Below are 13,856 nucleotides of genomic sequence, written 5' to 3'. Positions count from 1 at the left end.
GCAGGAATGGGCTCAGAGCAGATGTTACATTCATTCTTTACCGTGTCTAAAACTAAGTCATATCCCAAGACTTGTAGTTACCATACAGTTAAAAAAAAACAGAAAAAAAAAAAGTAATTAAATAGATGCAGAAATTGGCCTGATTTCCATTTACAACAGGAGGACACTGGCTTTACATGGGTATACAACTGCAGTATGTTACATTGGACAATTATTGTTGCTCTGCTCTGTCTTGCATGGAGTACCGTACTATGATAAAATGCGTTTTTACTTTTCATGTGCCTGAAGGCCATCCACCTCTTTCTGAAGAGCCTTGTTAATATCCCAAGTTGCTCATTTCACTGTTCTGTTGATAGATAGGGAAATAAAAAAAAAAAAAAGAAAAGTTGCCCATTGTAAGTTATTACAGGCTAAATTAACAGTCTGCTTACCAGAAGGAAGAGCATATAGAGAAATTCAAGTTTAATTTAAAAAAAAAGTGTTATTTTGTATAAATGAGTAGAACAAAACTTAAGTTATTAACATTTTTTTTTGACCTGGTTAATTATGTCAGTATATAGCTGAAAAAGCCAATAAATTATTTAACTAATAACTAAAAATAGTAGTTGAAAACATTTGAACTGTGGTTGGGGAAGTGATGTAAAAAAGCTGTTGAAAGCAAGCACTTCCACCCCACCAGACTTGTGTCTGATTAGAAAGTTGGTTAAGCGGCTAGATTTGTGTACGCTCCACCGGTTTCACATCCTTTCCATCTGTTTGATACAGTATTATAGATATATATATTTCTCTGTGGCCATTTGTGATACGCCCTCCTCATATACTTGAATATTCTACTTCTTTATTCACAGTATCTGTGTCTCTTGCACCCTTTGGTGTTGCAATTTTAGGTATGTAAAAGTAGATGTTAGCAGGGTTTTTTTTCCCTATTCATAAGAATACATTTTAAAAAGATGAAAATTTTAGCATGAAGTTGCTTTCTGTAACAACTAAAAGCCGTGACCCTGTTTTAGTGCCAGATGCAAGTCTCTCTTCTGTGATGTTAGAAAAAGGATTCCTTTCCTCTTCCCTTCCCTCCTTATCTTCACAAAGGTATTATTTTTATTTTTTTTTCTGGGGTCCAGACATTCGTAAAAGGGTCTCCAAAGATGAGTTTGGAGTCTAGAATTTTAACAAATCTGTAATAGTTTGGTTCTGGCTTTTTTTTCTTTTTTTCTTTTTTTCCCCCTTCCTTTAATCACCTGTAGTAACAATGAATGTTAGATTTTTTTTTTTCTTTTGCTAAAGTTGAAACACAGAAAATAGTATTAAGATGTTGTTTCTGCTCCTTCAGTGATGTCTTATGTATACACTCAGGCACTCAGATAACACTGATAAGCAAAACAGAGATGCCTGTAAATTGCAGTATGAGAATAAATAAAATGAGCTCCCAAGACTGGGCTGCCATAGCGATTCATCACTAAATAGGGCATCTTAAAATCTGAGCAAAGTGGGATTATATTGACTATAAAAAGTATAAGAAAAAGCGCACATATAAAAGATAAAGGGCAGAGATACAAAAACAACCCATCTAACGGAGTTACCTGCGAGAACTCCGACGCTCTCTTAACAGACAGTAAGAGAACACTGAAGGTAATATGGTAGTATTACTCATCAGCAGATAAGAATCTGTCTACTGTACATATTGTATCAGCAGATACTAACACGGACCAAGGCGTCTAGCACGTGTGCGAGTCAGGGGCTGTCCCAAAAGCCCGTGGCGCAATGAAGGTGAGGGCCAGCACGTGCTGGCTGAGGTGGGATCCGGGGGCGTGTGTCACAAGCCAAGCCCCGGGTGCACCACTGGTCTATCTCGCCCGTCACCACCCAGCTCGGGGAGGTGGAGCATGAGCGTCCGTGCTAGGACCCGAAAGATGGTGAACTAACTATGCCTGGGCAGGGCAAAGCCAGAGGAGACTCTGGTGGAGGTCCATAGCGATCCTGATGTGCAAATAGGTCATCCGACCCGTGTCTAGGGGCGAAAGACTAATTGAACCATCTAGTAGCTGGTTCCCTCCAAAGTTTCCCTCAGGATAGCTGATAGATAATAATCTGCTGATACTGTATATACAGTAGACATTACAAAAAGACCAGTTTACATTCTTGCAGATTCTTCGATCTTTTCCTTTTGAAATCTCTTAACTAAACTTTGCACTGTCAGTTGAGCTATATTTGATACATGTATTAGGTTAACATTGTGTGTTGGAAGCTTTTGATCTGTTCTTTTTCCTTCTTAATTTGTATGTGTGCGTGTGTGGGTTGGGGTTTGAGCTGAAAAGACTCATAGAGAAGATTTTTATGTCTGTAGAGAAGGATTCTGATAATTAATAGCACAGGATTCCCCATCATGAAATTCAAGTAGGAAATGCACAGTCACTAGAGAGTAAATATTCAGTGGACCAAAGGGGGATTTTGGCTATGCTGTCACAGCAGTACAAAGACAAAACAAAACCGTTAAATGTCACAAAATTTTACTGAAGATGAACTCGTAACAGCCCCACACACGACATTTCCGCTCTGCAAAAAGCTTTTTCACACTATAAAGTACCTAATACAGTTTGTAAGTCAGTTGTTTTATACAAAGGACAGTGATTTTAGAACCATGCTAAGTGCATCTGGAGGATTCTGATTTCTGCCTTGTATTTGTTGTACTTTTGCTTAGAGTAATCGGAAGAATTCACATGGAAACAGTGTCAAGTGAGGTGCAGTAAAAGCCTTTTCCCATTTTTCCGGAAAAACAATAGACAGAAAGAAAAAATGAGACAACAGTATTTATACCATGTTGCTCTGAACATACATCAATATAAATTAGCCTTGCAGTGGTTTGGGGTTATTTTTATGCCTTTTGCCAGTGTGGGAGAGAGTCTATGGTACTACTGAACCTCAGCTTCTCTGAAGACGAACACCAGCTAGTGAGAACAGTGTTAACCTGTGACTCTAGGTTTTTTTTTATTCTGCTTTTAAAATTGACATACTCTAGAAAATGAAGTTTAGTTAAGCCACCTATGAGTCCAAAGTTAGAGCAGTGTAACACACCAAGTCATTTATTTCATGCATTAAATGAGCTTTCTTGTCTTGATTCAAGCAAAGACCTTTGTAATCGTGATCATCCTTCCATAGAAAGAATCCTAGAACGCTGTGGAGTTAGATGAAAAGAAATCAAGAGTTTTGTGCTGTTAAATAAAAAAGTTATGTTACATGACTCTAGATGTTCAACGAATCACAGAATCACAGAATTTTAGGGGTTGGAAGGGACCTGAAGCAATCATCGGGTCCAACCCAATGAGGCCTGACCAGGGCAGAGTAGAGGGGGAGGATCACCTCCTTAGACCTGCTGGCCACACTCCTTCTGATGCACCCCAGGATCCCATTGGCGCTCTCAGCCACCAGGGCACACTGCTGGCTCATGGCCAACCTGTCATCTACCAGGACCCCTAGGTCCTTCTCCACAGAGCTCTTCTCCAGCAGGTCATCCCCCAGCCTGTACTGATACAAGCAGTTATTCCTTCCCAGGTGCAAGACTCTACACTTGCTTTTGTTGAATCTCATCTGGTTTCTCCCTGCCCAGCTTTCCAGCCTGTCCAGGTCTCACTGGATGGCAGCGCAGTGTTCCTGCGTGTCAGCCACCCCTCCCAGCTTGTATCATCAGCGTACTTGCTGAGGGTGGATGCTATTCCCTCATCAGGGTCATCAATGAAGATATTAAACAGGACTGGACCCAACACCGAGCCCTGGGGAACACCGCTAGTCACAGGTCTCCAGTCAGATTCTGCTCCACTGATCACCGCCCTCTGAGCTCGGTCCAACAGCCAGTTCGCAACCCACCTCACTGTCCACTCATCTATCCCATGCTCTCTCAGCTTTGCTATCAGGATGTCATGAGAGACAGTATCCAGAGCCTTGCTGAAGTCAAGGTAGATGACATCCAACTGTTCTCCCTCCATCTACCCAGCCGGTGATGAGATCATAGAAGGATATGAGATTGGTTGAGCACAATCTCCCCTTGGTGAATCCATGCTGACTACTCCTCATGACCTTCTTCTCTTCCAATTGCTTGGAGATGGCATCCAGAACAAGCTGTTCCATCACCTTTCCAGGGACAGAGGTGAGGCTGACTGGCCTATAGTTGCTGGGATCCTCCTTCTTGCCCTTTTTAAAGACTGGAGTGACATTGGCTATCCTCCAGTCTTCAGGCACTTCTCCTGTTCTCCAAGACCTGTCAAAGATGATAGAGAGCGGCTCAGCAATCACTTCCGCCAGCTCCCTCAGGACACGTGGATGCATCCCATCCAGACCCATGGATTTGTGTGCATTAATCCCTTTGAGACACTCCTAGACCACCCCCACCTCAACCAGAGGGAAGCTCTTCATTTCCCAAACTCTCTCTTCTGGGGTCTGAGAGTCCCGAGGGGGAGTCTTGGAAGTGAAGACAGAAGCAAAGGTGGCATTCAGTATCTCCACCTTCTCAGCATCCCCCATTACCAGCACACCCGCCTTGTTCAGCAGGGGACCCACATTATCCCTGGTCATCCTCTTACTATTCATATACCTAAAAAAACCCTTTTTATTATCCCTTATGTCCCTTGCCAGTTTCATTTCCAGGTGGGCTTTAGCCTTCCTAGTCGTGTCCCTACAGGCCCTGACAACATTCCTATATTCTTCCCAAGTGCTCCAACCCTCTTGCCACAGTTCATAGACCTTCTGCTTCCCTTTGAGGTTACGCATGAGCTCCTTACTCATCCACACAGGTCTTCTGCCACCCTTTCCTGACTTCTTGCTCAAAGGGATGCACCAGTCCTGGACTTGGAAGAAGTGCTGTTTAAACGCTACCCAGCTCTTACAGGCCCCCTTACCTTCTAACAGTGTAGCCCATGAGATAGCTCCTATTAGGTTGCGGAAGAGATCAAAGTTTGCTCTTCTAAAGTTTAGGGTCTTGATCCCACTCTTTACCAGACCCACATACCTCAAGATCACAAACTCAACCAGGGCATGGTCACTGCAGCCCAGGCTGCCTCCAGTCTTGACACCTTTAATGATCTCTCCCACGTTGGTGAGCACCAGGTCCAGCAACACATCACCTCTGGTCGGTCTGTCCAATACCCAAACCAGAAAGTTGTCATCTACAGACTCCAGGAGTCTCCTGGATCTCTTGCAGTTTGCTGTGTGGTATTCCCAGTGGATATCTGGGTGGTTAAAGTCCCCCATCAGGATGAGTGCCTATGAACTCGATGCCTCCTGCAGCTGAAGGAGGAAAACCTCATCAGTAGTCTCTTCTTGATCAGGCGGTCTGTAGTAGACCCCTATCACCAGCTGTCCTTTATTAGTCCCATCCCTAATTCTGACCCACAGGCTCTCAACCTGCTCCTGGCCACTTCTGAGAGAGAGCTCCTCACAGTCTATCCACTTTTTAACATAGAGGGCAACTCCCCCACCCTTCCTACCTAGCCTATCCCTTCTAAAAAGGTGATACCCTTCTACACGGGTATTCCACATCATCCTGCAAAAAATGCTCATCTTAATCTTAACTTCTCAAGAAGAGCGTTTTAAAAACAATGGTTTTGTTAATATGTAATGCCCACTAAAGAAGATACAGCCAGCTTCCTGGAAACTGCATCATGTTTCTTTTCCACAGGCATGTTGTGCCAGTAGGTATGTTGGGTGCCCGAGACCCCAACTCTGTAACAAAGCAGAGATAATCCAGACAAAAGGAATGGTGAAACCTTGTTTGGACAGCTAGGGGAGAGCCCCAAATTAATAATGCATCAAGTTGTAGATACAAAAAAAGTGCATCTGCCCCATGCGCAGAGTTGTGTTTCTATGTAACCACAAGCGGAACAAAATCTAAGTTGAGCAAGACTCTGTCCAGCAGCAGTGAAGGGAAAACTAATACTGATGAGGGAAATTGTATGCCCACGAGGGCTATGTATATTTTCGCTGTACAGCAGTAAATGGTATTATCCATTCAACGCTCTGCTAAAGTACAGTAGTAACCTCATCGTGACTGCTTACAAATCTAAGTTTGCCTATATACGTGACCCAAATGGAGTCAAAAGGCAGCCTGTGTGGCATATACCACATGTGAGCAGAAGTTTTTTCCATGCTGGACCAAATACTGTCTGTAAACCCAAGTACAAATGTCCCTTCAAAGGCAAATGCCTTGAAGAGTAGATCACGTTTGCTGTGAGAATCGACGCAGGTAGATTTCTAGCCTAGGTGTGTGTCGAGTTCACTCGCTAGTCAGATTGCTAAAGCAATTCCCTCTGCAACTCCAGCAATTCCCACTGCAGGAAGGTAAATTAGTTTTGTACTTGGAAAAGTCAAGCATGTAAAAGCCACTTCAACTTTAGCAAAGAGAAAAAGCCAACAAATAAACATGCTGTATGCTGGGATGTCAAGGAATACAGTCTGCTGTTACAAACCTGTGTTTTTTCTGATAATTCTAGAGCCTGTTACCATAAAAGAGGCATTTCTTGAATGACTGGTGGTAGGTAGTTCATGTTTTTCAATCCAATTTGCAATTGTATTTGTTGCTGTATAGTGATTGTTTTGCAAAATAAACTCGCTTGTCATCTAATTGCTTGTGTCTGCTTTTAGTGTTTGTGATACAGCTCTTGCTGCGTTCAACCACTGCTCATCACTGCCCTACCCCTGGGAATAAAAGGTGCCATGCACCTGCTGGTGCTGCATAGTCATTCTTCTCACCTCATCCCTACTAACTTGTTGCCACAAGTCTGTGTTTTTACAGCTAGCATCGGTTTCTGCAGGGTAGTGTTGTTTCCCTGCTTCAACTGGCTTCCGCCTTGGGGTACCAGCCTGGAGGTGAGGTTTAGCATCACCCTGCTCTGAGCAACTGGAGCACGAAGGCGACGTGGACAGCCAGAGCCATCACTTTATCACAGAGCCAGGCCCAGCACCGGCAGGAACCTCTCACTGCTTTCTGCCGTGGCTGAACGGCGGCCCCTCCCTCCCTTCCTCCCTTCCTCCCTTCCTCCCTTCCTTCCTTCCTTCCTTCCTTCCTTCCTTCCTTCCTTCCTTCCTTCCCTCCCCCGTCGGGCGGAAGCCGCAGCCCTTGCCGGGCCCGATGCCGTGAGGGGTGACGAGACTAGGCGCAGCCACCTCATTCCCCAGAGCGTCCCTCGTCAGGAAAATGGCGCCCGCCGCACTGTAGGGCTCGCGCGGGCAACGGCTGCCTTGCGCCCGCAGGGGGCACGCGCGCTCCGGCGGGCATAAATACCGCGGGGGCGCTAAAGGTCGCGAGGCGGCTGTTATGGGGTGCGAGGAGGGAGTGTCCCTGGCTCGTCCCGAGTAGCCTGGCCCCACGCACAAGGCGCGGACCCAAGGTAACGGGGAGCTGCGGGCGGATGAACTCCTGGGGTCGTCCCGAAAACTACCAGGGGAGACTGGTCCGAGGGCCGCCTGAAGTAGTTCGTGCTTCTGGGCCTGTTGGCGAGCGCTCAGAAGGGCAGCTCCGCACCGCAGGTGCTCTGCAGTGTGGGGAAGCGGGGAAACCTCAGCCCTCGGGCTTCCCTCCTCTTGCACCGCCCCCTCGGGACCTGCTCGGGGGAGGCTGCTGCTAGTGCCTGTCCCACAGGGCTTTCGGGCCTGTGCCATACAGATGCGGGTGGCAACGTCGCGGGTGAAGGGAGAGCTTCAGCAGCAGCTGCTGCGGTAGCTTTGCGTGTTCTGCGCAGTTCCACAGCAGCTGACGGAAGAAGAAGCCTCTGAACGCGGCTGGGAGGCTGAGCAGTGTGAGGGAGACGCAGCTGAGAAGACTGCCTTAAGGCTCCCAGCCCCTAGGCAAGCTGGACTTTTTGCATAATGTTGCAATGTTCATAAATAAATGCAGTCAAACTACCTGGAGGAATAATTAAGTGCTGTTAATTATCCATTAGAAGCACCCTCCTAAGGGTGCTTAGGCACAAGGCAGAACTAATGTATCATCTGCTAAAAAGGGAAGGATTAAGAGGTTGAGAACAAAAGAGTAAATCGCGATTTAAGCATTCACAGATAGAACAGTGGTTGAGGACTGTCTGGTAAGGACCTGTTTCTTCCTTTTAAAGTAAATAAAGAGAAGGTGATGGTTCCCTGATTGCTGTCTTATTAGCAGCGCATGGCAGATGATGTGTTTTTAAGGAAAGTGAAAAGATCTTCGGTATGGGTCCTTTCAGCCAAGGACAAAAGCCTCCTGGCAGCTTATGGAAGTGTAAACTCTCAGGAACTGCTAAACAGTTGTCTTTGATCTTCGCTCTGGGGCGTAGAGTTAGGAACTGTCTACAGCTTTGCTCTTGGAAAGGCTGATGTACAATAGGGTGACTCCAGATACTCCTGAGAGCATGGATTCTGATCCTTTCTGCACAAAGGGAATAATAGGTAAATAAGATGTATGAGTACTTAGGCGCATGTGTGGTAGGGATTGAGGGGGAGGACTTGGAGAGCATCAGCGTGAAAACAAATGCAAGGCGGTGAGGTTTCGAGTGTTTCCCTGTTCTGGGCATTCATGTGTAGAGTGAGGGCTTCGTGCTCAGGTTCTACTCAGTGTTCCCACTCCGTGGCACGCTGCCAGCTTGGACTGTGGATCAAGGCTGAATCCAGCTCTGATGAATGTGTAAACACAACTGTGAGATGAATAAAGTAGTGATTGAGCAGAGTTGTAATTTGGAGGGGTGTCAGACTGATACTGCCTGTAGTAAGAGATGGAAGTGGAAATACAGTGTCATGGGTATTTTCTGTGCCCAAGTACTTGAGTGGGCCGGGAATTGCTGGAGTATAGCAGAGCTAATGTTGCCACCTCCAGTCTTCCCCATGTCTGCTTCCTGAAAGCTGTGACTTCTTGCACTGGTCTAGACCTTTTTGCAGGCAGACAGACATGTTTCTGTGCCAGCAAAGATGCCAGTGTAGCCTAGTGGACAGAGCACAGGTGAATTTTCAGGACACCTTGCTATACCTCTACTGTAATGACCCCTCTGAAGAGTTTGCTTCCTTCCTTTCTATGCCCCGTTAAAGGAAAGCAGGGGGCTGATCTGGAGGATTTTCTCTTTGCAGCACCCACTGCAGTGTTAGTGTTCAGGTGCAGTATGATGCTGACTGCAAATCCAAAAGCCTCTGCTGCAAGCAGAAGTTCAGTTTAGAGATAAGAAAAATACTCCAGGTGTAAAGTTTTCTTGTTTTCCTTACACAGTTCCCAAGTTGCAAGCTGTTTCCCTTCTTGTGCCCTTTGTGGGGTGTGTTTGTATGTTGCCTCCAAAACAAGGTGTAATAAGTAATTGTTCTCAAACCTTCTATGGCTGTAAATAAGCAACTAGGGCAAAGGGGAACCATTGTTCCATCACTAGTAACACCCTGAAAGAACTTCAGATCTTGCTGAGTTGGTGCCTGTGGTAGACTATGGCTGTGAATAGGTAACCAGGTCAAAAGGGGAACCATTGTTTTATCACTAGCAACATCCTGATAGGATTAAATGAGTTAACCAAATAAGATACTGAACACAACGTAGAGGAGGACTACGGGGGACCAGGACGACCCCCACTACCAGCTTACACAGCTACAGAAAAACACTGGAATATGCCACGTGTACCTGGAACTACAGGACTATAAAAAGGGGACTCCAGAAGGGTGAGGTGCGTGCCGTTTGCAGGAGCAAGGGTCTCCTCCGGACGCCCAGCGCTGATATTTGCCTATATCTTGCAGGCTTGCTTAATTAATAAATTGTTGTTTGGCTTTATCAACTGGAGTATGTCTCAAATTTATAACAATTTGGTGCCGTGACTCGGATGCAACTCACGAGATGGGACTCTTGGTCTTATCAGGGAGGCGCCCCGCCTGTTGTTTGGCGGCCTTGGTAGCCCATTTCCCATCTCGATTGCACCGACGAACCCAAATTCCAAGATATTAGGCAAGGGAGGCCGGCAGACCCTATAAACTTTGTGCACAAAGGTCCGGACGAAGACGCAGGACGCGTGAGTATCTGGGGGGGAAATCCGTTCGGTCTGGGTCAGGGATCCTGGAAGCGCGGCGAGTGTGTGTGTGCATGAGAGGGGGACCGGCAGCTCGCATTCCCCAGGCGAGTGCAGACCCTCAGTAGTGCGGTTCTCATTGCCCGCGAGGGCGTGAGCCACGAACCAGGGGAAGCGAGTGAATATATTGTTGACTGAGTGCGCTCCAGACGATGGGACAGAAGAAGAGCAAGCTGTCTGATCCCATGGGTAGCCCAAGGGTAGTGCTACACGGTAAGCCGCCAGACAGTCCTTTGGGGTTAATGATTGCCCACTGAGGGGACTAGCTGTCTAGGCGATGAAAGAATAAAGAGTGTATGATACGGGTAACGTAAACTGTGTAACTACAGTGTGACCTCCTGAGAGTGAACAGGGGAAATTTGGATAATACAGTGTGGCCCTCTCAGGATGTATTGCCCCTGTGAAGTTTGTACGTAATTATAGGATGGCTGCCTCTAAGGCAGTCAGTATCTCTAATGATGCTTCTTCCCTGGCCTGGGGGATAGATAAGTTTTGCAATCTTGAGATGCACTGATCTTGTCCCTTACCCCAGGGACAGGATTGGGTGAAAAGCTGCTGGCTCCATTAAATTATCTGGGCTGGCAGAATCAGTGCAAAAAGGCTGTGTGCATTCAAGCATGTATGAGCCATGGAGGCCGGGCATTCCCCTTGCCACTCCGGTATATCTGGTCCACCTTAAACCACTGATTAGGGGTCTCCCTGATAGCTTGAAAATCTATGTGCAAAGCCTAAAGGAAAAGATTCTGCGAGCAATTGGTCACAATACTTGCTACCCCAACTAGCAGAAACAGCCTGTTTTAACATGGGAGATTTAAGAAACCTAATCATAGAAGGTATAAAGGAGGCTGCTCCTAAGTCTCAAAACTTTACTAAAGCCTTTGAGATTGATCAGGAAAAAGATGAGACACCCTCAGTGTTTTTACAGCAACTGAGAGATCAAATGAGAAAATATTCAGGTATGAATCCTGAAGATCCCGTAGTACAAGGTCTTCTGAAAGTTTATTTTGTGACTAAAGCATGACCTGATATTAGGCGAAAGGTACAGAAGATAGATGGTTGGAGTGAAAGATCTTTGGAAGATTTACTAAGAGAGGCTCAGAAAGTGTTTGTGAAAAGAGAGTAAGAAAAGCAGAAGCAGAAAGCAAAAATGATGGTATCTGCTGTTGATGAGGTAGTAAAGAAAAGAACAGAGCCAGTCTCACCTAGAGATAGAGGGAAAAGCTGGACAAAAGGAAGTGGGAGGGGTGTGAGAAACATGAATGAAGGAGGAATTGGCCGAGGTAGGGGAAAACTTTGGCAATCCCTATGGGCTGGTTTTCTCTCAGCAGGATGTTACGGGTGTAGCAAACAGGGACATCTTAAGTGAGAATATCCTGAGCTAAGAAAAGAAGAAAGGGTAATTCCCTTCATGTCCTTTGAACATGAATAGGGAAGTCAGGAGTTTATTAATTTAAGGTCCTACCAAGAATCCTTGATAAAATTGAAGGTGGGACCCCAGGAGGAGGATGTTGTCTCCCTGGTTGAGCTTCTAGGACTTCCTTAAATTTTATACAGACCAAAGTATAACTGTATTGGGGTAAAAGGGAAAGGATTCCCAGTCCCCATGTTTGAAAATACCACTTTAAGATTAGGTGATGAAAAAAATTTGTGGGCAATTTATATATCCCTGATTCCGGAACTAATTTATTGGGAAGAGATTCGATAATACAATTAGGATTGGAATTGAAAACCCAGGATGACCAAATCGTGGTATCCATGGCTTTACTAACAGAGGAAGATGAAAACCAAATTGATCCAATAGCGTGGGTGCGAGAGGGTAATCGAGGTGGATTAAACATTACCACTTTAAAGATTAAACTTAAAAGGGACAATGAAATTATTTGCCAAAAACAGTATGCTATTTCATTGGAAGGCTGTAAAAGTCTCCAACCATTTATAGAGAGTTTAATTAAAGATAAGCTTTGGAAACCATGTATGTCTCCTTTTAATACCCCAATCTTATCAGTAAAAAAAAAAAAAAAGACAACAAACAAACAAACAAACAAAACCCCCGATGGGTCATATCCTTTGGTACAGGATTTAAGAAAGTTAAACCAAATAGTTCAAGTGCGTCACCCAGTAGTTCCTAAACCTTACACTCTATTGAGTAAAACACCAGATGACCACAGATGGTTTAGTATGATTGATTTAAAGGATGCTTTCTGGACCTGTCCACTGGACCCTGATAGTAGAGACATGTTTGCTTTTGAATGGGAAGATCCTTTCACAGGACAAAAGCAACAATTTATTTAGATGGACAGTTTTACCTCAGGGATTCACTGAATCACCAAATTTATTTGGACAAGCATTGAAACAAGTATTAGAAAAGTTTAAAGTCCCAACTGAAGTCACCCTTCTACAATATGTAGATGATCTTTTAATCTCAGGGAAAAATAAGAGAATCGTAAAGGAAACAACAAATGCTTTGCTAAATTTCCTAGGGAAACAGGGACTAAAAGTATCAAAAAAACCAAACTGCAGTACATGGAAAAGAAAGTTAAATATTTAGGACATCTAATCAGTGAAGGGAGACAGAAAATAAACCCTGAGAAGATGAGTAGTTGAGTTACTTCTCCCGAAAACTAAGAAAGAGCTGTGAAAATTTTTGGGATTGACAGACTATTGTCGCCTATGGATTGAATCATTTGTACTAAAACCAAAGGGATTATATTTTAAATTGTTAGAAGAGCCTAATGACTTGGTATGGAGTAATGAAGAAAAAGAATTAATACAAGGATTAAAACAAAACTTGATCACTACTCCTGTGTTGGCACTGCCCTCCCTTAACAAACCACTCCACTTGTTTGCTACCATAGATAAGGAAACAGCCCTGGGGGGGGAGTTACTCAAAAGTGGGGAGGCAAACAACAGCTAATTGCCTATTTATCTAAACTGCTGGACCCAATATCCCGAGGGTGGCCTGAATGTGTACAGGCAGTAGCAGCCACAGCCCTCTTGGTGGTAGAAAGCAGAAGGCTAACTTTTGGAAGAGCACTTATAGTAAGCACTCCACATCAAGTAAGGACAATTCTGACTCAGAAGGCAGGAAGAGGTCTCACTGATTCTAGGATTTTGAAGTATGATGCAATTTTAATGGAAAAAGATGATTTAGTTATAACTGCTGAATCATGCCTCAATCCTGCCACCTTTTTATCAAAAGGGGAGACTAATAACCAAAAACTTGAGCATAACTGCTTAGACATAATAGAATATCATATTAAAGTGTGACCTGACTTGAGGGACATACCCTTGCCAACAGGTCGCTGTTTATTTATCCACTGGGTAGTACAGGCACTAGTGGACCACTTTGGAACCAAGTATATGTGTATTGGAATTTATAAAATCGCCAAAAGGATGGTGGGAAAGTGCCTGACATGCCAGAAGGTCAATAAACAACAACTCAGAAAAAAAGATACCGGGAGGGAGGGACCCTTTCTTGCGTTGCTTACCACAGATACTGCGGTTTGAACGGCTGAAAGAGGTTGGACACACACTAGCAGAATGAAGACCGGTTCGAGAATCTCGGTGGGAAACTACAAACAATCCTGACAACTTAAACGCCACCTTTCGAAGAACCAGCGAGTAAAACTGTCTATGAATGACAATTTATTTTGTTCAAATGTTGGATGTATATGTTATACTTTCTTTTGTTTTGAGTGTCGAGTGTGTAAAGACAATTGGTGGGTACATTATAGAGAAAGAGAATATACCCCAGACATTTGTGAAAAATGTTATTGGGCAGAAAGAAAACTAACCGAATTAACCCTT

This window comes from Gallinula chloropus (assembly GCF_964237585.1).
Source record: "Gallinula chloropus genome assembly, chromosome: 5".
In the NCBI taxonomy this organism is placed as follows: domain Eukaryota; kingdom Metazoa; phylum Chordata; class Aves; order Gruiformes; family Rallidae; genus Gallinula; species Gallinula chloropus.
This window is presented reverse-complemented; position numbering follows the sequence as displayed.